The 25,651-nt window shown below is 37.8% G+C and overlaps 1 protein-coding gene across 22 annotated transcripts in view; it reads right to left on the bottom strand.

Annotated features, from left to right (window-relative positions):
* DLGAP2 (DLG associated protein 2) overlaps positions 1-25,651 on the bottom strand; it is a 469,035-nt gene that overhangs the window by 261,727 nt on the left and 181,657 nt on the right. The window contains exon 1 of one of the 22 annotated variants that reach the window (XM_068678460.1): positions 20,279-20,416. The exons of the other annotated variants lie outside the window; for them this stretch is intronic. The gene's annotated coding sequence lies outside the window, so the exon portion shown is untranslated. Of the gene's footprint in view, positions 1-20,278; positions 20,417-25,651 lie in introns of those variants that run through there. 22 annotated transcript variants of the gene reach the window in all.

Below are 25,651 nucleotides of genomic sequence, written 5' to 3' on the forward strand. Positions count from 1 at the left end.
TTCAGACCAAGGCTGGGGCAGGGTTTTGGAGGAAGAGGGGACACTGTGGGAGAGGAGATAGGTGACTGGTATGGGTAGGGGGGGTCATTTTCAGGGTCAGAGAGGAGTGTGGATATCTCCAAATGGGCTGGGAGGAATGGAGTTGCTGGGGAGGCTCTGGAGCAGTATGGAGGCCATTAATCAGGAGTCCATTTGAGAACAGGAACACACACATGCAAACTACTCCCTTTCTCCCACTTCATTCTACTTTTAATTTGTCTTTGATAAGGAAATTAAATCCATGACCCTTGCCCTTTGGCAGGTCTCTGAGACTCTCCTATGCAGTATTCCCCCATCTGCGCCCATCATCCTGCATTTCAACAGGGAGCTTGGTGCCTTAAAAACAAGTTGCTAAAAGATCTGACAGTGTTGGCATCTGGGCAGAGGAAACAGACCCAAATTAAGACCCCCTCATTGTAAAGGCAGACCTACAAACTCAGCAACTATCAGATTTGTTCAGTCTCCCAATCAGCACAAGTATTATGTTGAAATCAGCTATTATACAAGCTGCTTCTTCCCCAGCAGCTGGGATTTAGGGGACATGGGAGAGAGCCAAGCGTATTGTGAACAGGGAGGCTTAGCAGATGTTACAGAGGAAGTGAAGATACTACTTGGGATGAGGGGAAAGTTATTTATAAGGAACTGGAGGAGAGAGGACTGGGTACCACAACATAGGACCATAGGTCACGGAACCATCAGATGCTATCATTAGTTCCTGCATTAATCAAACCACTTGCTTACTTTCCAAATACAGTGACTTTGTTCATGTGGCATTGTAGTGCTCAGCATAAACCTAATTTTGAACTAGTAAATTACAAGAAGTCAGAGCCAAAGTATTCAGCAGAAGAAATTTAATATAGTGACTGATGTATAGCAGGTCTGATCGCAGAACAGAACACATTTATAAATGTTTCCCTTAATTGTGTCCCTTAAGCTTGCAGGGAGTTGATTTCCAAGCACTTTTTAATCAATATTGTAAAATCACAGTAAAAAGCCTTAACAAAACAGAGAATCTCTAAGTTACTGTTCTTCAGAACATTTTCGTAGAGTTTGACTGTCCTTGGGAGTGCTTTCAACCCACTTCTACAAGAGAGAAAAAGACCTTTACTGTACATTTTTGTACACAAACTATTTCTTTCTTGCTCTTTAACCCACTTCCTCTTTTCTAGCAGGTAGGTGGGAAGCATTGTCTTATCTGCATATAACAATGCAACCACAAATTTACCTGTAGTGAGTAAAGTGGCACTTTGCTTCTGTTATTGTCAGTCATCTGGAGCAATGGGAGCGAAACTATCTCAAAGAGACTTCATCCCCAGGATGCTCCTAGGGTCATATACCTGCACAGAATTAATTACATTGTTGTTCTTATTTGGGAATAGCACAGTTATTGTATAAATTAAGACTAGTTTTAAAGTGACATTCTAATTCACTAATACCCGGTGTTCTTAGCATCACGTACAGGGCAGATTAGTTAACAGAGCTCAGAATTTCTACCTGATGGCAAAGTTCAACATTTCAGCAATTGCTTTTGTACCTAACTGGAGACAAACCAGATTGCCAACCCATCTTGTAGATCACATTTCTCCTGTTTAAGCTGACATGTTTAACTTTGGCTTATCAAAGAGAAAGGAAACATTCTTTGTTACTGTATGATTTCTCAGGCCTCCTATCACCCCAACAAGCAAGCTTCCCAGCCACTGGGTAACTCCTGTGATGCCATCTAGCTCCTATAAAAACACAGAACTATGTATATCATGGGAGAGAGCCTAGTCCTGGAAACCTGATCCATAAAAAAGAGCATAGATACAAGGAAGGACTCCCTAAAAGGTGTTAAACTACACAAGTTCATGCAGTTTAGAGCTTGTTGCAGAGAAAAGCATTCCAACGCAGCACAACCTTGTTAGTGTGGCCGATGCACCTTGATGTGGAAATGATTCCTTTCATAATGTCACATTCAACAGAATTCAACACAATTGACAACTTTTGATTTTGCAGGAAATTCTCTCCTTGATCATGAAATATGCAATAAACATCAAAGCTCTTCTTAACAGAAATCAACTTTTAATAAAGGAGTCTACCACAGGCACTATGAGACCTGCACTATGTTAAATATTATTAAGGCAAATTCATGTTTTTACCATCCAACAAGAAGGTTTCTCAATACTATCAATATTTTTATTACTATTTTTGTTGCAACCCTGTTATTTTTGTATATATATACATGTATATATATATATATATATATATATATAGGTAGAAAATGAGAAGAAGGAAACAGAAGCATACCATTTTAATTAAAAAAAAAAAACAAAAACAAAAAACAAAAAACAAAAACTACAAAAGGCTACAGAAATCTGTTATGTCTCCCTTTGACCTTTACGCTGGGTAATCATTGCTACTTTTCTGCTGGTCATTCAACGCTGCAATGCTGTCCACCAGCCCAGCAGCCAGAAAGCCAGGCTTAATACAAAGATTCCGCCCAAAAAGCATCTTCATTTTCCTTTCTGTATGAAGTTGGAGAAAAGAGCACTGTGCTTGAAAGTGTTCGGTATTTTTTACAAAACTCTGGTGCATTTATAATCTAATCATGTAATAATGCCTTGTGCTCACAGGTTCTTCTAAGTGCTTCCATTGCTTTGCCCCAGGGGGTACTATCAAGTGAGCTTATTTTTTTATGTTGACAGTCTATTGTTCAACAAGTAGTTAGAGAAAGGATCACATTTTTTCTGAATGTGAACAAGTGGCCATTGGGGAATATAAATGTGATGAGCGTGTGGGTATGGGTCACAATGTCCTAACACACATTTTCATAGGGAACTGAAAGGCTCTGCCAGTAAATGGTATTTCACTGAACCCTGTACAGGAGCTGACACAGCATGACAGTGTCTTAAGGGGAATACTGGAAAGCAAAATTCCTCCTTCCTGATAACAGTGGTGTTTACTCGTTTCTAATCTCAAAAGCACAGTCAAAGGTGTAAGAAATAAATATTTTCTGCACTTATCGTTGCCCAGGGAAGGAAAATAATAATGATTAATAATTATTTTAATGATAATTAATGAATTTGCACAAGGGCTTCTTGCTCCCTGAGTACAGGTTAGGTCTCTCTATCTGCCTTGCCTGTGTCTTTAGTGTCATTTTTCCTTTTCTAAAGGGGCAAGAAGAAAACTGACGTGCTGGCTAGCAGCACGTTTTTTTTTTTTTTAGAAAATTAGCTCCACAATCCTGTTTGCTGGAAAAATGCACCAAAAGAGTAATCTTATTAAATTTATTTGTTTAATATGTCATTATAAAGCTAAAACAATACTGTTACAAATCAACTGAGACCATATTAATATATTAAATTGCAGTAGCTGAGGAATAAAGTAGGCGTTCATAAAACAGGAATCCTGGTGTTCAAGTTTTGTTAAAATGGCATATAGAAAGGCCATTAAATTATATAAGGTTTGTAAGAAAATGGATAGGCACTATTGTTTAAATTTCATATGATTTAGCTCAGATTCCTCTGGTTTAGCAGAGCAATGTTGGACAAACAATTCTATCTATTTAAAATATTCCCACTCTTCTCCTTTATATGACATAAAGCACATGCAATGATCCTTCCTTCACTACCTAGTGAGAGCAAGAAGGTGGTTATCAGTGACCTTATGGGCGATGGCATCCTTGAGGCAGGATTAGGGTGCCACGCATACACAAAAGGTGGCAGAGGTGGCAAGGAGCTATGCAGCACAACCAAGTCACCTGTGCCCCAAGGACACGAGGAGCACAGGCTGTGCTGGCAGCCACTGCTGCCACTCTCAGGTTGGAGAGGACATGGCATAACCAGCCTTCCTTGGCACAAGGCAGCATGCCAAACCATCCTTCCAGACAAGTGCTTTTAACAGCTGCAATTAAAAATATAGCAGCATCTCTAGAGACATGTATTTTCCCTCCTGTTAGTGCATTTTTCCTGCCATTCTCTCACTTTCGTTCCTCCCCCATATGACACTATCCTAAGGTCCAAAATGTACAAAGGAACCGGTGACAGGCTTGACATTCAATATCTGGCAATTCCCACCGAGATAGCAAATGGCACTTCATGTTACTGGGAAGTGAACATTCCTCAGAGGATCCCAACATATGTCTCACAAACCACCCTTAAAATTGAGATTTTTTTTTTTTTTGTTGCTACTGTACAGAAAGCTAGCTTCAATCATTTTAAGTCAGATCTCAGCAATTTCAGTTATAAACACAATGGAATATATATTAAAAAGTTCCTAACACATTTACTCAATATATTACAGAGACTTCATAGTTGTGTGTGGCTTTTCTCTTTTTAATATATAGTCTACAGAGGAATATATCATGATGCTGATGGTACAAGCGTTCCTTGTAAATATACATTAACCTTTCAACATAAAAGCTGACAACAATATTTAGATATTGCATTCACAGTATATCACCTATGTTTTTACTACACTTTTTACCATACATCATAGGAAGTTCCTAGGCAAAAATCTGGAGAAAAATATAGATAGGAGAAACTGCATTTGTATAGATATAAAAAACAATTCGGTTTGTTGAAAAATAAATAGTATATTGAGTTATTGTGCTCATCTGCAACACACTGAGATAGCAAAGAAAAGGTAAAAAAAAAAAAAAAAAAAAAAAAAAGATTACTATATAACCATAAATATCAAAAAAGCAACATTGTTTAGGGAAAAATAAATATATGCCTTAACTTTCTTAACTTTTTTTTCTTTTTTTTCTACTTCAGTAATAGATTTCAGCAGTTCTTGCATACAACAGAGGAATTTGTCCAAACAGGTTGCAAAGAAATCAAGGAGAATTAGTTGAAAACCTACAGCTTTTCAGAACACTAAGAGGGATTTAACCACACTGATTCTTGTTTAGAGACAAAGAGGTAAAGCAGTCTGTAAAGGGTTAAGAGAAAAGCAACTATAGTGGTGTCTAGGAAGGGCTTCTGACTGCAATTTTCTTTATTTTAAGAGCTACAAGGGAAAGACTTGAAGTCAGAGTGATGTTCCATGCTGTGTCAAGTTGCTTGGATGGCACATTTACGTTTTGGTCTTTTTCAGTCCTCTAATTCTAGTGTTTCTGAGCTGATGGACACAAAGGCCAAAAACACGAGGGCTTTGCAGGCCACGGGAGAGCAGAGATGCAGATGGCAAGGCTACCAAGGCCAGCAGGTGAAACGGCAGGGACAAAGGTATTATTCATAACCACAGCAGTGTCAAAACATTATGAATCAATGCCACTGGCTCCCACCTTCTTATTTGTCTGGTTTAGATGGGGTCACGAGTACTTCATCTTACGGCAGCAGGTAACCAGTAGTCTAAAACCAGGTTTTCTATGACTACAAATGACTGAATTTTGCCAAAATTACATGTATAAAATGAGCTGAATTTTAAGTCAAATATGCTTGATTAGATAAGAAACATTTATTTGGCTAATTGTTTTTATTTTCGTGAACACAGCACACTAGAGGACAGTAGAAAATTTCATTTGGGATCTGCACAATAACAGCTCTGGAGCTGTGATATACACATACTACATTCTTTACCCAAATGAATGACACAAAGATTGCTTGTCATAAGTGAAGTCAGTGAACATTATATGGAAAAGACATCAGAACAAAGGAGATAATTTGCAGATGATGTTAGTTCTGTGAGAATAAGAGTGATATTTTATCAGTGCCGAGTCAGAACAATAGAAATAATTTTCAGATAAAGTTTGAAAGAAAAGCAAGGAAAAAAATGGTATTTTTATCACAGTTAAAGTCTGAAGTTTGTGATGATTGCTTTCCTGATAGATTAGGATGATTCACTGTGGAAAAAAGGAAGCTAAATAAATAATTCCCCTTCACCTAAAAACATGTTGGAGGAAATCCGCATGGATTTGAAACATGTTCCATACACAAGGGCAAAAAAAAAACACATTTTTTGTTGGTTTGGTTTTATCTCTGACTACGTCCTAAGTTCTTACATACCCCTTACAGTATTCCAGGTTCTCCCTGGGCAGTAATTGCATTTTCTTTATGTTCACTTTTTTCCTTAAAGCAGACGCAGGCCTCTGCCCAGCTGCTGCCCAGCTGCATGCCAGCACTGTGCCGCAGGCTGACTTCTGCACTCAGACAGAGGTCCTTCTGGCAGTCTGACCCAATTTGGGTCATTCTCTCTTCCCTTGCTAACTAGCGGTTTCTACAAAACTTAAAAATCTTCACAACTTTGAGAGTTTATAAGCCTTTGGAATCAGGGAATCTCAAGACCCTCCATAAAGACCACAGAAGCAGAGAGAGGTTTCCATTGGGATGCTGGGCAGCTGGGTGAGGTTGTGCTGCCACAGTATGATGAGAGGAAATGGTTGTAAGAAGCCTTACAAAACAGAGATTTGTTCATAAAATACAAATATAGAAATCAATGTAATAAGGCTATAACAGGAATAAAAGTTAGAATAATGGAATTTCACAGAATATTGCCATAAATGCCAGACATTAGGGTAATAAGGAAAACATAAAAGCATCTATAAGCATTATAGGTACCAAAAAGACCTTTATTTATTTAGAAATAAATTGATTTTTTAGCCAGCACAGGCAAGGAGGTGTTGAATTGCATATCTAGAACACTAAGCCTGAAATTCAGGAAGAACTAATAACCTGTTGGATGTCTCTGTTTGCTGTCTAAATACTGCAAAAGCAAACAAACTCATTGCCAAGAACTGGCAATGGGCTTGCAAGACTTTTTTTTTTTTTTGTTAGGACTCAGGTAAATCAGGTATTCGATGCAAAAATTCAGTGAGTTAAGAGAGCTGGTAAAAGATACTGGGTAGAAACTATTTTAGATTTGGTTTTAACTAACACGGCAATCAACTGACAGTCCAGGGCTACAATGGGGTCATGACAAAATGATGAAGTTTACTAGATGAAAAATAAAAAAATGAAGTTCTTGTTCTGAGTTAAAAAAGAGATTTATTAAGAGAGAAAGAAGAAAAAAGACACATTAAGAACTCTCAGGAAGATAATCTAAAGGATAAATGAGCACATGAGAGCCAGTACCTATTGAGAGAAACTATGTTGAATACACAAAAGCAGACCCCTTTTGAAGTGTAGGAAGGAAAAATATGAAAAGAATATTCTAACTGCATGACCTGAAAGTTTTTAATGACCTGAAAATACAAAAAAAAAAAAAACAAAAAAAAAAACGGATCATTATAAAAGGGGAAATAAGAGCACATGATTAATGACAGGCATAACAGATAGCTCACCTGTTCCATATGGATAAAAATCAAAAGGCTGGTGTGCAAAATGTGTTTCAATTAGCTAGAGACATAAAAGACAGTGAGGAAATAGTCTATAAATACACTAAGTAGCAATGGGAAAACAAAAGAAAGGAAGAGACCATTATTTAACTGGAGAGCAGACAAAAATATGGATGATAACGGAGAGATGGCTAAAGTATTCAACACTTTGCTTCAGTTTTCATACATTGAAAGCATTAATTAAAATTAGCTACTAAATATCAGACCAGAAAAGCAGAAAAAGCTGAAGGCAGACATATCATGTTTCAGGGACTGGACAGAGAACTTTTCTAACTAGCCGGAGCAGTCTCTTGACAGAGACTTCGCCTTCAAGAACACCTGGAGGAAGTAGCAGAAGAGCAACCACAGCACCTCTCTCTACTAGTATAAAGAAACACTGAGGCAATTCAACACATATTAATCTAACTTGGAAAGTCAATTTATTGCAAATAATATCAAACAAACAAGTTATAAGAAGAATAAAGGACAATCTTTAAATATTTAGTAAGAATTTGCCAAGCATAGCGAAGCCAATGCAATTGCCTGCTGATCAGCAAATATGATATAACAATGACTTAATACGGTTGGCATTACTACTGCAAATTTCTGTAAAACATCTTGGTAATTATAAGAAAACAAAGCATTCCTGCCATCATCAATTGTTGGTCGTTGTGAGGAATGTTTTAGCAATTCATGTCAATAGAGAGCTTGAAGGGAAATGTATTTATAGGCTTTTCCTTGAAGTCTCTGATATCTGGGGGTTTTCAGAACAACTGCTAACTATTATGACTATTGCATGGGACACTATGCAAGTCTCGGATATCTGGCCAGGAGATTAAGAAGAAGGTGAAAGCTGAAGGACAACTAGAAGACAAAGCTTGCAGGGGACACTGCACAAGCCTCTGACATAAGCCAAGTTGGACAAAGGGGACGGTCAAGAAAAAAAACCTGGGAGGAAGACTATGAGCCTTCAGCACGAGAGACCCCCAGTGAGACCCCCAGAGACTGATACGCATGCTCCAGTAGGAGGTTTGGATTCTGGAAACTAATTATGATAATCCTGTTTTTTTCTAGAAGTAGTAATGAATATGTGTTAGCCTAGGAGCATAAAAATCAACTGCTTGATGTAACTGGTGTGAGTCTTGGTGGAGCAGAGACTCCCGGCACACCCAGCGCTGTTTGCTTACCTCTATTCCTTTAATAAATTGTAAACTTTGATTATAGTCCTATTTTGAAGACTGAGCCATTTATAACAGTCATCAAACTTGGAGTCATCAAACTTGGAGGACATCTTCAGTGAAGGTCCAAGCCTGGGTCTATAGTATATTTTCAACAATGATTTACACGGGTGCCAAAGAAGTGCATTCATACATCTCATGGGATCAAAACTATTTTGCCAGACAAGGTCAAAATCCAAAAGGATTTTGACAAAGTGGAGTGAGTTCAAAATTCAGAAGACAAGACTGAATAGAGACCAGGCAAAGTATTGATATTAGAAAGGGGCAATCATGCACATAAATACATGAAGGGGACTACAGGCAAGAATTGACTGATAGAAATCTGGGTGCCAACAGGGAACACAAAGTAAATGGTGACATCAGTGCAATTTCCCAAAAAGTATGTACCTCCTGCTAGGTTGTTAATAAGTGATCCCTTAAGACAGCATGCCAGTCATTTGGATTGAGCAAGTAAACCCCTCCAAAGGTTATTATATTTTAAAAGGCAGTTCCCTTTAGGAAAGCTATAATCTAGGGCAAGCCCAGGGGAAAACAATAAGACCAGCACACTTAAAGTGTTTTAACCAGGCTGCAGGATTGAAGGAGATATCTTAGTAGTAGTGCACTCATATTATACGGTACGATGCTTCATGCAAACCTCTTGTGGGTAACTGTACCACAGCATACTCTATAAAAAATACCTGTCATCAGCACACAGATTTTGATAACAACTCTCTTAATACAACATTCCCTGTTCCTTCTGATTCCCCATTAGGGTAATGACCTCAAACTGAAAAAAAGATACATAACACAGTTAAGTAGAAAAATGTAGCACTGCTGAAACAACATTTGGATCAGGTATATTTGGCAAACAAAGTAGAAAGTGCATTACAATTTACTGTAGCATTCAGTTTATTCTTCGAATGGTTATCGAGCCTCAGATATACTGGAGACACTAAGCAGGGCATTTTTACTGTAGGGGCTTTTGATCCCTCCAGGCCACCTGTAGCTCTTAACAAAAGGCTTCTCCATGTTTTTATGCTTCCTCTTCTTATTTTAGTAAAACAAACATTATCCTTCCTCATCTGTACAAAACATAAAAACTTTAATCACTATTCAGCATAAGACACAATGTTGAGGTCTAGACTGATGTATGTGCAAATGCAGCAGATTCCCCCCTGCATTAAGAGTATGAAATCAACCTTGGTAATGACAGCACCAGCTGTGGTCAACTGCAACGTTGCAGAGTTTTGCTAGAGTAAGTGCTCAGGATGGTCATAATGAGGTCTGAGTGGTAGGAGGGGTCCTTGAGAGTAAAAGCAGAGGATGACAACAGATACCTTGAGAGAACAGGCACGGGTAACACAGGGAGCCCCACAGGAGTAGGCACATCCTGCCTGCTAATGGTCGGATCCTGGCCACTAGGGGAGTGCAACTTAGAGACCCCAGCAGAAACGGAAAACAAACAACCAAACAAAACACAACACCATTAAAACAAGTAAAAGTTGCTATTTATGGTGAAAATTCAAAGGAAAGCAAAACCAAACCAAACCAAACCAAACCAAACCAAAACAAAACAAACCAAAACAAAAAGTATAGAAGATCATAGCCTGTACAACAATGATAACAGATGAAAACAGGGAGAGCACTGCTGCAGCAGTATCTCCCTGGTAAAAGATGCTGCACCCGGTCAATGCCCTGTGCCCCCTCCCAGGAGGAAAAGAAGTGTTTTTTGGTTTGTTCTTTACTACATTTCGCACCCGCAATTCAGAAATTGTGTATGAAATATTATCTTTTACTACATAACTGTGTTAAGTAAATCAGAATTTTAAAGAACAGCATGTGCATGTGTGTGTTTTGTTTACCAACATTCACCCACATGGCAAGGTGATTGATACTGCGGCACTAAATCACAATGAACTTGGATGCAACAGTATATCATATTAAGACTTGGAGAAATTTTGCGTTGACATATTAAAATAGAAAAATATATACTTTTCAGTGCAGCTATAGCTTTATCAGTGCTGATAACTGGCACCCAGTTATCCTGCCATCCTTCCTACAATTGTATCAGGGCTAACATGCCCATTCACTTCCACATGTGATGTGCTAATCGTATTCAGAAGTGGCAGAATAAACCTTTGTGGGTTGACGTCACTGAGTAAAAATGTCAAGAAGCTTCCACTCAAACTGGCAGGAGTCAGGGAAGGGATACAGCTCTAGATGTTGATAGTGTTTCAGACTGCATTAGGACTGAATCTATTTGCTAAATAGAAATCTGTTTCTAGAGAAAAATTAAATCCATGGATCGGTAAACAATTTCCAAATTATCACTCCTGTTTTACTTGAATGACTGAGCCAAAATAAAGTGTTGTTTATTTTGTTTAGGCTGCTGTATCACATCCGGAGTCATCTCTGTAAGGTTTAGTCTGTAAGAGAGGATGGAAAACCCTGTGATAGAGCCCTATGCAAACTACCCAAGTGTTAGGCCCGAGTGTGTAGGAGTAAACCAGACTATTTACCTAGCTCTATCTTCTTTGAAACAGGTGGGCAGAAGGAAGATAGAGAGGGATGGGGGAATGGGAGGAGATTAAAGTCTTTTTCCAGACTTGTTGGCCAGAACAGCTGCGCCACTGCAGAGAGATACTAATTTCCAGAAGTAAATTACTATTCCCTCTGAGCAAGGAAGAAGCAGAAGAGAAAATGTGATTCAGAGGAATATCTGAGTCACCATACTTCCCCAGGCTGGCATTACACGGATGCAGTTCACACACTGCCTCTCGCTCGAGGCTATGCCAATAGGCACAATCTTACCCTAAATAAAGAACAGGACAGTTGTGTCAGCAACTTACAGTTTCCATAAGTAAGCTTTATATGCTGCTGTGTTTAAGGTTTAAGGGAAGATCAAGAATCTAGGAAGCTATAAGACAGAGCATTTGTTATGTTCTCATACTAAAATATCCCTGTGTCACATGCTTTGTGTCTTTTCATAGCACAGAAAGTCCCCTCTGTAGAATAAAAACCCAGATGGATCATTTTATAATGATTAGGCATCACTGTTTAAATGTAGACACCATGAATCACTCTGGAACAGCTGCCAGCGATTTGCCTTGGAAATAAAGCAATCATCCACCAAGTTTAAAGAGCTACTTTATGAGAAAGGGATGGGATACATGTGTTCAATGAAGAAAAAAAAAATCCAGAAAAGGGAAGTGATTTAGAAGTTTTGTCAAATACTCTGTACTGCTGTACTGGGCACAGCCTATCATCCTTTATACTGCAAGGACCTCTGTGGGGTGATGTGGTCCAACCACTGGCTGAAATTGGGGCCTATTCAGACTAATCATGACTGTAATACTGATACTCACCATTTAAATGTGATTAACAGTATTGAGGTATTCGTGTTCTTTACTATCAGAAATAAAAGGAGGATGTGCTATTATCAACTACTTGTAGAAAACATCTGTTTGGCATTTAACAATAAATACATTATACTTCAAGACAATTCTATTCTCTTCTGAGCCTATGAGTATAAAATTTTCTCTTGCCATTTCTGGGAAAATAAGAGTGGTCCTACTTTACCAGATTTTCTGCTAGAAAAATGGAATTAGCATAAGAGGAAATGCAGACACCAGACAAAAAGTGAAATATCCTATTACATACATGGCTCACCATTTTATTAGCAGTTTTCTAAGACTACCACGGAAAGAGTTGGCTACCTGAATAAGTTTATTTTTGCTCACATTCTTAAAACTTCTACCATCTTTGAGATACTGCAACTGTACCTCTTCACCTACATTCTCTTCAAAGGCTCAGAGGTAGGCATTCTCAGGTAGAAAGGTTTAGAGACTGTCTAGGACATGAAAAAGTCTTTAATTCAGCAATAAGATCTCTGCATCAGTGGCAACTGATATCGATAAAACCCAAGGGTGGCAAGTAAGAAGGAAGGGAATTGTTTACATCTTTTCTATACCAGCCTAGAGTTGGCCTTATCTAGGAAGTAGGATTCTGTCACACTTCTCTTTTCCCAGGAAAGTGACCCATGATCAGGTTGGAGGCAAGGCTGAAGTGGGAATAATGGTCCCATTGGAACTGTTGCATTGGACAGTAAATAATGAAAAAATCATGGGGTATGTAGCTAAACACGAGATGCAATATGATTCTGTAACTGTTAGGACATTCACTTGGGAACAGAAATGTCTTTTTTTCCTGTCCCTGCAGTCAACCTTTTTTATGTATACTATCCTCTGACAGCAAACATTGCTGTGGGACTTTGGAGAATTCATCTTACTACAGTACATCACAGTGAAAAAAAAAGAAAAAAAAAAAAAGAAAAAAAAAGAATATCATAGGAGTCCTTTGCCCGGTTTATAGGTATAACCCAGACCCTTGTTACATACTTCAGTCACTACTGAAACAGTGGTACTTGCTACCTTATTTCACTGATCTCTGAAATATCCCAGTGTGTTCCTACAGTCACAAAGGGGAACATCCAGTTTACTTTTGTTCCAATAAAAAGTAACAACCTGAGAATTTTGACTTCCTGACCAGACCACCCATGAGTTTCATGTTCTCTGTAGGCCTGGCTTCCAGCGTACTTATTGATAGGTCTGACTCCACTCTGCAAAAGGACTCCCTTTGCTCCTGAGTACTCTTCATTTATTTCCTTACCAGAACAATTGTAACTTTACAGCAGTGATGTGGCAAGCCAATCGTCCATCCCTCTATCAAGGGAGAGGATTTGCTCCTTGAATGGCAGAAGACATTGGATCTGAGACCCTTGTCCAAAAGCTCTAAATTGCCTGTCAAGAAGCTGTAGAACACGTGAGGGAGATGTGGGAGATGTTCCTCTCAGCTTACTCCCCTACAAAGCCATCTGGCCTGCTGGTTAGCCCACATCCCATGGAAAGCTGAGCCATATGACTCCACTCTCCGCTCAGCTACAGAAGCATCCCATCATATATCTGAATGGTTTAGAAGCCATACAATCCCCATTATAATAGAATTAATTTCAAGCTTTTTATTTACAACATGAAAATCACCTCTCTACTTACTGTCTGTTCATGTATAGGATCTCTCAGGATGAGACCCATTTTTATATGCATAGCCTTTCTCATGTCTCTAGATAAATGATACAGTGAGATTAGAGATACAAGTTCCCCTAACCACAAATGACTGTGCTGTGGCTGAATTTATCTGATTTATTTTTTATTTTTTATTTTTTGATGAAAAGCAATCACATCCATTTTGAAATCCTGCTGTGAAAATTTAGGTTCAAAATATCTGACCACATTAAGAAAGAAACATTTTTCTAAGACTATATATTTATGTGGACATTTTTATTATCTACAAATGTGATGTTTAATGTAAAAAAAATGGGGAAAAAAAATGAGGAGCAATGTATTCTGCAAGACTAATGGACAGCTAAACATTGTACATTAGACCAGACAGGCAGTATATAGAAAGAGAAGTTAAATCAGGCAGCAATGACCTTGGACTGACCAGCTTTTCTAAGCTACTCTACTTGATTTCAAATTTATTTTGGGGTGTATCCTTTCTTATTATGCAATGAATGCTATAGAACGGAATTCATATAATCAGATGTGGACAGCTACATTGAACTGCATGTAAGCTACCTGGGCCTCCATGGTCACTTTAAGGGCACAACTTATCCCATGCAAGAGACATGAAAAAAGGGAGAGCTAAAAACACCGATTTCTCAGCATCCATACAAGAAGAAGGGAGAGGTGATCAGTTCAATAAATAGACATCTCTATTATACCAGTATTAGTTGAAATAAAATCTATCCAGAGGGACTAAGAAATTCTGGTCTTTATATCTAGCTGCAGGCATCCATCTTAAATTCCAGCCGGGATTTTAATTTTAGAACTGGGGATGAGGAACATACCAGATACAATAACGAGGCTTACCTCCTACCTTCTTCTCTAAAAATACACAATTTGTCTCCCAGCTGCAATATACCTCAAAATGAGCAGACTACTGAATCATATAAGGGAAACAGTTCTTCTCAGGTATCTTTTTTTTTTTTTTTTAAATCATAAGGAACATTTTTATTTAACTTGCAAGGTCTTAATTAGAATACAAGAAAAACTAATATATGAAGCTATATATTGCAACAAACTTTCCTTTCAAGAAAATATTAGAATAACAGCAGAGATTACTACTTTTGTCACTTTCTGGCTTACAGCCTTATTCTCAACTGCAGTCTCTTTCAGCATCTGGCTAAACTTGTGCTGGCAACATAAAGTGTGTCAGGGGGAGGAAATACAGTCACAGCATCAGGTCTGCACTACTCAGAACATGGATGGTGTATCCCTATATAGACCCTATATAGTTTTCTAGCTCTTCCCACTATGTTTTATATTGTAGAAAGCAGCAAGGCTTGACATATCTGAATAAACTTAGTAAACACAGGTATCCAACTGTGATGCTGTGTTTTTTTTCTGTGTTGTTGCTACATGATGACTTAAATAAGGCACAGGGCATAGTTTTCAACAACAAATACCGAATGAGCAATGGAACTGTGAAAAATGAAGCTTTCAGAATATAAGATATTATTCATCTGTCAAAAGCATAAAAGAATCTTCCTATATGTCCTTTTCTTCCTAGAAAGAGCACTGCTACTCACTGCGGTACTGGTTCTAGTTCAGCTGCAACAGCAGAAAAAGCTTTGAATAATTTATCATTCAAAAGTAACTTTTTGTAAATGAAAAAAAAAAATACATAAAAAAACAGGAATAACCCTGACATACTACTTTACGACCTTTTCATAATTATTTTAATTAAGCTTATTGGCTCCTTTCCTGTCTAAGAAATATACATTCTTATGTATTTATATATATTTTTGGTAGTAAGTTAAATTCCAGTGACTGTTCTTGTGCTAAGCAATATACTGGTACTAAAACGGCTAGGAAACATCTGAGTCAGTGCTGAGAGCTAGTGACAAAGCACTGTACAAGCTTCAAGTCATTGCCAAGACACAGTTGTATTAAAAAGAGAGTAGGCTGAGGGCAGGACTACTGAGCTCTGATTCCACTGCCTTTGCCAGTTTCCTCTTCAGTCTCTGTCAGGTTGGTATATACTTATTACGAATTTGCTGTTTAGAAGTGTTTGATTAGGTCGTTAGGTCACCTTAATAAAGACCTCTGAGATATAGAGACTGCAAGCTTTAGGGAAACGTAGATCATTTTAATAACACAAAAACAGATTCATATATAGTATGAATAGTATAAACTTCATATACATATCTGCTAAAGCCAAAAGATGATAGAAAACTTAAATTTCTATAAAAAGTTTCAGTAAAATAGGAAAATATATTTACCCCTGCAAAATCACCAGCTTAAGGGCCATTTTGAAAATTACTTCAAAAGCTTCATGTACCTTGAAGTTCAATGAATCAAATTCTCCTTATTCTTTCCATGCACATATCTTCCACAAACTGTTTGTTTTATTTGATTGGTTTTTGTTTGGTTGATTTTGATTTTTGAGATACCCAATGCACATGAACTTTCTATCCTTTTCTTAGATTATTCCCAGTCAGTCAGTGAATGTAACACAGGGAAATCTACAACATTTAGGTCCTTAATGTGGATTAAAACACCGGACTCTAATGCGAATAGTTTGCTTGATTTCCTGTGCACACTAATTCAAATCCTCTTAAGCACTCAGAATTTTCTTCTTGCTGGTACCATACAATTTCTCTCTCTCCATGCAGGCACTACAACTATAATATTCCACAGCTTCCCTGGTAACTTTACCAGAGCACAATTAACATTGCACTTTCCCAGCAAACAACTATTTGCAAAGGCATTTAGTCATACTTCTAAAGTTAATAATTTATTGTCTCTCTTCATTAATTATAAAAAGCTGAAAATTTTGCTACAAGTGTCTGTGTTAAAAAGATCTAAGGAAGACAAGATTTGGATATGTTACATAAAAGCATGCACTATAAGAGCTGTGTTACATTTTTTAAAAGGAAATACATCTTTAGCACTGGAATTCATCAATATTCACCCCTTTGAGACATTTGACTAGGAAATAACTGACCTTGAAATAGGTTATGCATCTTCTCTTTAGGATGCATAACAAGTCATGGTCAATTAATACACAACAGAGTCCATAATCATGGAGACTATTGCCTGATCTGGAGAAAACATACTCAAGGACATTACAGCCTAATTTAGCTTCACAGTCAAATTGATAACTTCGGCACCTCAAGTACTCCGAAACCACAGCAATCAGCACTCTGGAAACACACACAGATCTCTAATAAACACTGACACTCTATAATGATGTTTAAAAACGAGCTGTAAAACTTTAATAAAATAAATATTAGGCCCATAAACCTCATTTCACAATCTCCCTAACATATAATAGCATGGTCCAGAACTTGTCCCCTACGGCTATTTCTCGACAGAAAGCAGCCACCCAAGACAAAGGATTCAACCCTAGGCTTCTCCTGCCCAGGGACAAAGAGATATCAGCCAGGAAAAAGGACGCCAGGCTGATTACTCCCTGATCCAGGCCACTGAATAGCTCGGGCCAGACAACTGCTGGAAATATTCTTCCTGCTCTTCAGAGCTCCAGACTAAGCAAGCATGATGCATTGCCACCCCTCTTCTCCCCAGCATCCTGCTTAGATCTGCTCAACCAGAGCAAAGACTGCCAGTGCCAGGAAAAGAGGATGAGTTAAAAACAAGGAATAAAGCTTGAGGCTGCATTTATTTTTAATTTGGAGTTTGTAAGAGAGCATTGTTTTTAATGCTTTTTTTTTTTTTTTCTTCCTGTAGAGGATCTGAACATCAATAAAACTGTGCTCATTCATTCCTGCTGCAATTTTTGCATATGCTTTTTCACTCTGAAGATGACTCCCCACGAAAAAAAAAAAAAAAAAATCAGATGAAAAAATTGCACCCTAAATTACGATTGTCTTTTAAATTGGAAAAGAGTTTCACATATGTCCTGAAGCAGATGAAAATAAATGAATAATAAATAAGAATGCCTGTTACTTACAGTATTTGGAACCTTTAATCTAAGGATTTTAATAGTGCTCTGAAAAGTACTTACTAATTAACCTTGACTTTAGTAAGAGCAAGACAAATCCTTGTAACATTTCTTTTAGCTAAGATAAAAAAAATAAGAAATAAAAAAGTAAAGAAATTGTGTGATTTTCCTATTTCATGCTCACAATCAATAATGGACAGCATTAGCTTGAAGTAAAAGTCCTTGTCGCCATTCTCCATGCATGCAAGCCTCACAACGAAGCACGGCTTTAAACTTCACCTAACTCTCTGATCTGGAGGTGAGAATCAAAGCTCAGATGCTGGTGATACTCCGGCTACTAAAGCAGTGAGGAATCAGTGTAGAAACGGGTAAACTTCTCATGTTGCATCATAACAAGAGGCTGAGGAGCTACAAAAAAAAATGAAGCAAGTCTCTTCAGACCACTGGCCAGAAGAGGAGATGCTGAGGTTAAGAGCCCCTAAGGAAGTCATTGCTTTTAGCACGGCAGGACTGGAGAAGCTTGATGGCTGGTGTTTACATGTGAGAAGTAACCTCAAACATTTCAGTCTGAGAAGGAAATTCCCACTCTGGAACTATCCTGAAAGAGAAGAATCTGGGTGAACAAGATTGCTGGCACCATCATCCTCACCTGCACTGGTGGTTTTAGGGACCTAGGGACCAAGCAAAGCAAAGTGATCTGCAAACAAATACATTCCACTCAAATGAGTGGCTTGCTTTGAACTCCGTGAAACTTTTTTTTTTTTTTTTCTCCCAACAAACAGACTATTCTCAGGAAAAAAATCACCCTGCCTGACTCAGCTATTCCATGCAGTTAATCCAATAGCTTTGGTGCACTTTCTCAGTTACTTTTCAGTTTAACTTCTCTCTCTCAAGGCAGGCTGAATTGACAGAAATGAACTCAAATTCTGATTTTTCAGCACTTGTGTCAGTCAGGTTCAATAGGTATTGATTCCTCCCTTTTCCACATGAGCTTCTGGCGTGGGATGGTGGTCCAGGGAAGAATAAAGGAATCTTGAAGATTATCTGACATATGACTCTTTCTTCTCAGGAAGAAAAAAGGGGATAGTGGTCTTGGTCAGTAAAAATGCTGACTGAAAACTTCCAAGTCAGTGAATCCTAGGACTTCTGATGACAATGATGATTAGGAAACGATGCAGATGGCCATGCAACCTATCATCACAAAGTAAATCATGAAGTTGTTTGAGTTTCAAATACAATAATGGGGAAGAGGAAAGGGAGCATTGTAAACACAGAGCATAATCTGTATGAAGAATTTAATAGAGCTTTTTTCATTGACACAATCAAAGTAGCAACCAGAAAAATATGCATCTGTGTATTCAAAATATACATGCACATGGCAAGTGCAATATTGTATCTCTGAGTCCAAACTAAAAATAAAATTTCTTGGAAGTAGTTCTAATCCTCATCTTATTTATTTTACAAGGTTATTCAGATCACAATACTAACCTTATTAAATTGTATATTTGTTTATCAGTATCAGTTCCATGTTTAACACTGAGAAGTTAAAACTGAGGGCCACAGAGCAAGATTTCTATTGATTTTCTTATTCCACACATTTGGTCACAAAATTCAAGCTTTTTTTTTTTTTTTTTTTTTTTGTAATGTATTTACTCATCTGTTGAATCTTTTACTGGCTTTCAGCTACCTGAAGAAAGATTGGAAATGATAACCAAGTGCTGTGTTGTGGCTTTTTTGTTTGTTTGTTTGTTTGTTTGTTTTTGTTTTTTGTTTTTAATCCAAAAAACCTTAGCCTAAGTCATCCTCCCTGTAGCCTGCCTCTTACCACCATGATCCCTAATCTCTCTCAACTCTCTTAGGATGCACAGCACTCTTCCACACCTCCCCACTTACACCTCCATCTCAGAGCGCCCATTACACTGTACACTGCTCCTGTTTCAAAACTCACTCTACAAACTCTCCATTTAATTTCTGTGGTCTGTGTGTTCCTCCAAAACAGAGCTCTTGCAATACCCTCGATCCCTTCCATCAATATTTGCAGCCTTGACATCGGGTCAAGATACTCTGTCCACAGTATTAGCCAATATACGTGTGCTGGTTACTCAGCTGAGTGCTCCCAAGTAGAAATGATTCCAGCTGAGCCATCCTTTCCCCCCATCTTCAATTCCTCAACCTTCTCTTGCCTTGATGAGTGACGCATTCCTGTGTCAACCTTAACCGTAGGTTCATAATGATAGGGGAAGAGATTGCTAGACAGAGCGATCATACGAATCTAGCCTTCTTAGGAAACAAGGGCACAAAAACAAGGCTACAAAACAAACGAGGTGAGGACAAACAGAACACATAAAGCTGAGGAACATAATTTAAGGCAACTGCATCATCAATATAAATTTACTCTGAAGACAGATTCGCAGCTAGCTACTATTACACAGAGCACACTGTGACTGTATCAAAGGGAGATGTCATTAAGCCATCCTCATTAACAGCGCCTGCCAAGGACAGGTAGAGCACAACTCAACAGAGCTGCGATTTGTATCAACTGGGAGCAGGAACGAAAGAGCTGGAACTGTTCACAGCATAACAAGTATTTATCAGGCAACTGGGCAGGACAGAGAAGGCTTGGGACATGTTAATGGGGCTGTTAATTGGGGATGGCTGATGGTCTGGTACCTGCAGGGGATGAGATCAGTCTCAGACTTCTTACCTCGGAGAAGCTGCAGGATCTGCAGTGCCTTTCTGCTACAGGCGCCTCAACACGCGCCGTGAGTCAGGAGCCCATGCGCTCCCATGAGCAGGCTGCTTCAGGAGTGTTTGGCAGTTTGCAGCAATGCCTCCCACCTGATCTAACTCAGCTCTGCTTGTGACTCACTGAGCCTGCTAATCTAAGGAGAGGCAGCCTTTAACTCGTGCGCGTTCCTGTTACTTTTGCTTTGCATAGTTATCGTGTGATGGATTGGAGCACGTTACAAAATTGCCATGTTGCTGATTGGATCAGACCTGCTCATTTTCATACTCACCTTTGTCTCTTGGATTTTGCTACAGCACAGCTTCTTCTGTTTCCATCGTCCCATCTATTCTACGTACTTAGTTGAAATTCAGCTTTGAACGGGCTGCCCTCTCACCACATATGAAGTGTTTGACCCCATCGCATGGAGTGTTTGACCCCATTTCCATTTCCGATTATCATATCTGTATCATTTTGATACAGAGATGATACAGAGATTATTATCTCTGTATCATTACCATCTTCTGATTATCATCTCTGTATCATTTCTGCTAACATGTTCATATAAAGAGCACTGACCAAATACATCACTTGATACTGGCACAAGTTTTCCCATACTTCACCCTACACTTGCTCCCTGGTTTTATATGAGCTAGCTTTCGTCCATTCCAATATCTGGAGCTACAATGTGGAAACCTTGGAAACAGATTCAGAGAGAGCATGAGGCACTCTGTCAGTACTGGGCATGTTTTCTGTTGTCTCTTTTCTGTCCATGAGCTTTACTAATATTTTTGAAGTTTCTGGGATTAGGTCTTCTTTTTCCAGTATGAGTTTATATAAACTCCTACAATCTGACACAGACCGTTACATTATCCTGGGTTAACAGATGCAGGTAGACACATCTCCAGGAGTAAGGTATGGTGCTGCAGCCCACTAAATACATTCTTCCATGCTATGTGTATTACCAGGCTGCACACTCTCACTAAAATGTGACCTGAACCACCCCACACATCTGGCTGGCTCATGGTGGGGACAGTAAATGTGACACATTCTGCCCTCATCTCTGCAGACTTAGCCTAGCATCACATGTAAAACACTAAGTAAGGCCCACTTACAGACTGCGAGAAACATACACTTCCCTTTGGGGAGTGCCTTTAGTCTCAGAATTTCCAAAATGTATAAAAGCTATCATTACGTTTTGAAGTGAAAATTACCATTTCAGTTTCTACTATATAGATATTTTATGCTTTCTTTGCCAGAGTTTATTTTTAACAGAGTCATGCTGCAGACGACAGAGACAGAAAAAACTGCTCAGTTCACTGTTATGGCCAGTCAATACTGAATGTCACACAGGCTGATTTTCTTCTTCTTACTCATCACAAACATCAGGAGTGTTTTACATTAAAGTATGAGACATATGAGGACCCTTTCGGGGGAAAAAAAAAAAAGTCTCCTGTTTTGAAAAGGAACTGTGCAAAAACTACGTTTTTACTTACATGTATGTATTTGGAGTGTGCAAAGAGCAAACTGGATTATGCTTCTGCAGATGCATCTTAGAACTGTTCCATTAAGTTCTACATATTTATAACTGTGCATGCCTCTTAAAAGAAATAAAGCTAGGTCTGATATCAAGGTAGTCTTTTTTTTTTTTTTTTTTTTTTTTCATTTTGCTATATTATGGAATAAGTGATCAGAATAATAAGAACATTTCAATGAATAAGCAGGAACCTTTATACTTTCAGATGTTATCACTTCCCCCAAAATAGAGCTGAGTTCAGATCAAGGGACTTTAATATAATGTTTTCAATTTTATGCTAAGACTAAATTCCTTCAACAGAGCATAACACATATAGAATCTAGGTTACCATCCTTTTTGCATAGTTTTGTGACAAATTATACAGCCATGTCCGAGGACTGTAGAATACAAATTTGGGTAAATTTACATTACTTGTGAGAGCAGTGCTGTAACTCTTTTTTTTTTTTTTTTTTTTTTTTTCCCTGCAACATCCTGGGATATCAGTTTATGCAGGAAAGAAACTTCCAAAATGGTTGAAGATACTCATACTGGTAAAAGTGTATTATTTTATGAGATATTCGAAACTGATTTTAAAATATCTTTTCTTAATGATTTCTTTGTAATTTACAGGAAAGTTGTCTGAGAAATACTACAGTTTAAGCGTTTTATGATGTTTGCTTCAGAATTAAGTGCTAGCTTACCATCTCAAAACATCAGAGGCAACATTTTAACTACCGTATTAATGACTAAATACTTTATTAGGCAAGATTGTTACTAAATATATTCAGAATATGCTCCTACTGTTCTTCCATTGAAGCAACCCATTACGAAAGAGACGCTGCTCCCTAAGCATCTGGAAACAACTCTTTTCCTTGTGTTAATTAGAACTAAGGTTTTAAGAGATGCCCAAAGAACCACAAGTGCCTGGCAGGCACTTCAGAGTTTATAGCATTTTACACTGTTAATTCATTGCCTTTTTCATACTTACAACATGAAATATAAGCTTTAAAGACCACAGGGAAATGATAGTTAAACATGGAGCAAAATTACTAGTCTCTATTGTATGGAAGATATTTGTAAGAATGCAATCTCACCCTGACAGGATTAGATGAATTCATAAAACACTTGTCTTCACCTTTAGCCTTGACAATCTTGTGATATTTATGTTCTCTTATAAAATAAACATCTCTTAGCCGATCATGAACAACCAACAGAGAAAATATGTTTTGGATTTGCACGACAGATATTGAAGTAATATAGCAGAAGGTTGTGTGGAAGACAAAAAAGAAATATTATGTTATTTATGGTCTCTTTCATGGATGGCCAACTTTCCTCTCTTATTGGAACATCTATTAGTATGTTTTCTCCTGAGGACACTTCTCTCAAATGTGTCCTGTCTTAATGTCTGTTTTCTCTGCTTCAAAATATTGAGTTTACACTAAATCTTTTTCCTTTTAAGTCATATAAATTCATTCTTCAAAGAACAGAAAAAGTGGTAACAGGCTTCCCTGGGAAAAACTTTACTCTAAAATATGATTTATACTTTTGATGAAAGCAGATACTTTGTGAACTTCTACTGCACCTCTGTACAATAGATGACTAACATACGGTGGCCTAGAAAGCAGATAAAGGATTTTCTTTTCTTGACAACTAGATAAAAAAGACCTTCTTTTAGTCTGTATGCTTCCAGGTTCAGTTTCCAACTCAGAATGGCTAAGTCCATACTGGATAAGCTCATTCCTGAACTTCCAAATCCATTGGGGTCCACTGTACCACGCTGGCAGCAAGGAAGCCTTAAAATAAGTATAAATATAACTTAAACCAGATTATTTTATATTGTTTAAGAGTGCAACTAAGAAGCTGAACCTTGATCTCCAATGACAACTTCTACGCTCTCTGCACATGGAGTGTGTAACAAGTTGCATGTCCAAATGTTTCTAAACTATTGTTAAACCTTTCTCATGAGTAACATCTGATAAGAGTGCATCATGCCCAAAGCAAATGCTGTCAGCCACAACTGATTATTTAATAAATATTTTATAATTCAAGCTTGATTTTGTTTGTGTGCTTCCTCTCTGCAAGTATATACAGTCATGCTAAACACTTTTTTATCCCACTTCACTTCTGGTCTCCCATCTCTACTTCCTGCTATCCAATTATTAATTCTTTGTCATCTCTTATATAGTTTTCTGTCTTATAAAGAATACTCAAAATTTCTGAATTAATTTATTTGAATCCTACCTTTACAGTCTAAGAATACTATTTTGGTTCTTGGAAATAAATGAGCAATTCATCATCACATATATTTTAATAAAAAAGGTATACTTCATGTTCTACAAAAGATTGGGAAAAGTCAAGCCCTGTGCAGAAAGACTGACAGTATAATTTCTACTACTGCACAGGAGACGGTAGTAGCCAATGCAGAGTGGTCACAGAGCAGAGAAAGGAGTACCATAGAAGCAACCACTGAGGTTGGGAGCAAACATTGGAAAGGTCTATTGCTTTTCCTTTGTTTGGTTATTATTTCTACTTTAAAATTGTTAATAGATTTTTGATATTGCTAAACAGAGTTAAGGATAGAAGCCTTCTAGATATGATCTTGAGACTGGTTTCTACCAGAAGCTAAATGTACTTGCTTTACAAAGAGTTAACCATAAAGCTAGCATAAAATATTGATGAAACTACCAAAAGCTATGCATATTACTGAATGCAAGGTCTGAAGTGTGAACAACCAACCTACTACCACTGACAATTATAGGCTACATAAAAATAATTTTTTGTCATCTTATAATGCCAACATATTTGCAGTGTTTTGCACAGTATAAATATAATGCAACACAGTGACAAAATTTGCAATAGCCAGAAAGGTTGCTATGGTAAATATTACCAAAGAGTGGCAAACAGCAGAGAAAATTCTTTATGTGTGCATTACTGCTGGAAGTATGGTCAGGAAACCAATTAACCTATTTACCCTGTGTAAGACTAAGTAAAAAATGGGAAACCTGTAACTGTGTGTGTGCATGTGGATAAAGTCTGTAAAATACAATGTGATGAGTCCTTTCACCCTTCTGTTGCCTTCCACATGAATAGCAGGCTCTCAGCACCCAGAGGATCTGCACTCCATTGCTTTGAGCTCATGCATATCAATGAACAACAAGTGTTAGGATCTGCCCTAAGTGGTTCAATTGGATTTAATGGGACAACAGTGCACCTGAGAATTCGAGTCTGATTCAGTAAATAAGGATTCCTAAGAGAAATTATCATGCTAGAAGTAAGAAACCTGTCACAGAACATAAACCAATATACAAGGCCTACAAAAAACGAGTATTTGACTAGAAAGCACTAAGACAACTGGTCCTTACACTGAACCAGAAAAGTAACGCCATGACTCCAATAAAGCAATGCCTACTCCATTTTTTAAAATTTATATGTTTAACTGACAAAATAAAATATAGTACTAAGAATTTGAAAGTGTTCTGTGTTGATTGAACAATTGTGGTAATTCTGAGCTATTATTATTCACTTAGTTCACAAATTTCAGTAGAGTTCTGCTGAGTCACACAAATGGAAACCCTGGCCAATTGGGTGGATATATGACTTGATTACTATACTGAAACCAAATGTGCAGTTATGTTTCTGCGTCATACATTAGCTTATTGATTTGACTATACAGATTGTGCAATTCAGAAATTCAAATAATTGGAATTTAAATTCATCAAGCAACTTGTTTCATTCATAAACATATAGTTGAACTGATAGCCATACATAAAACAGGAGAAAAAGTATGCCAGAGTAGATGCTTTCTCCACAAAGTATCTGCTTCAAGAAGAGGTCTC

The sequence above is a fragment of the Anas acuta genome, chromosome 3 (genome assembly GCF_963932015.1).
Source record: "Anas acuta chromosome 3, bAnaAcu1.1, whole genome shotgun sequence".
Taxonomy (NCBI): domain Eukaryota; kingdom Metazoa; phylum Chordata; class Aves; order Anseriformes; family Anatidae; genus Anas; species Anas acuta.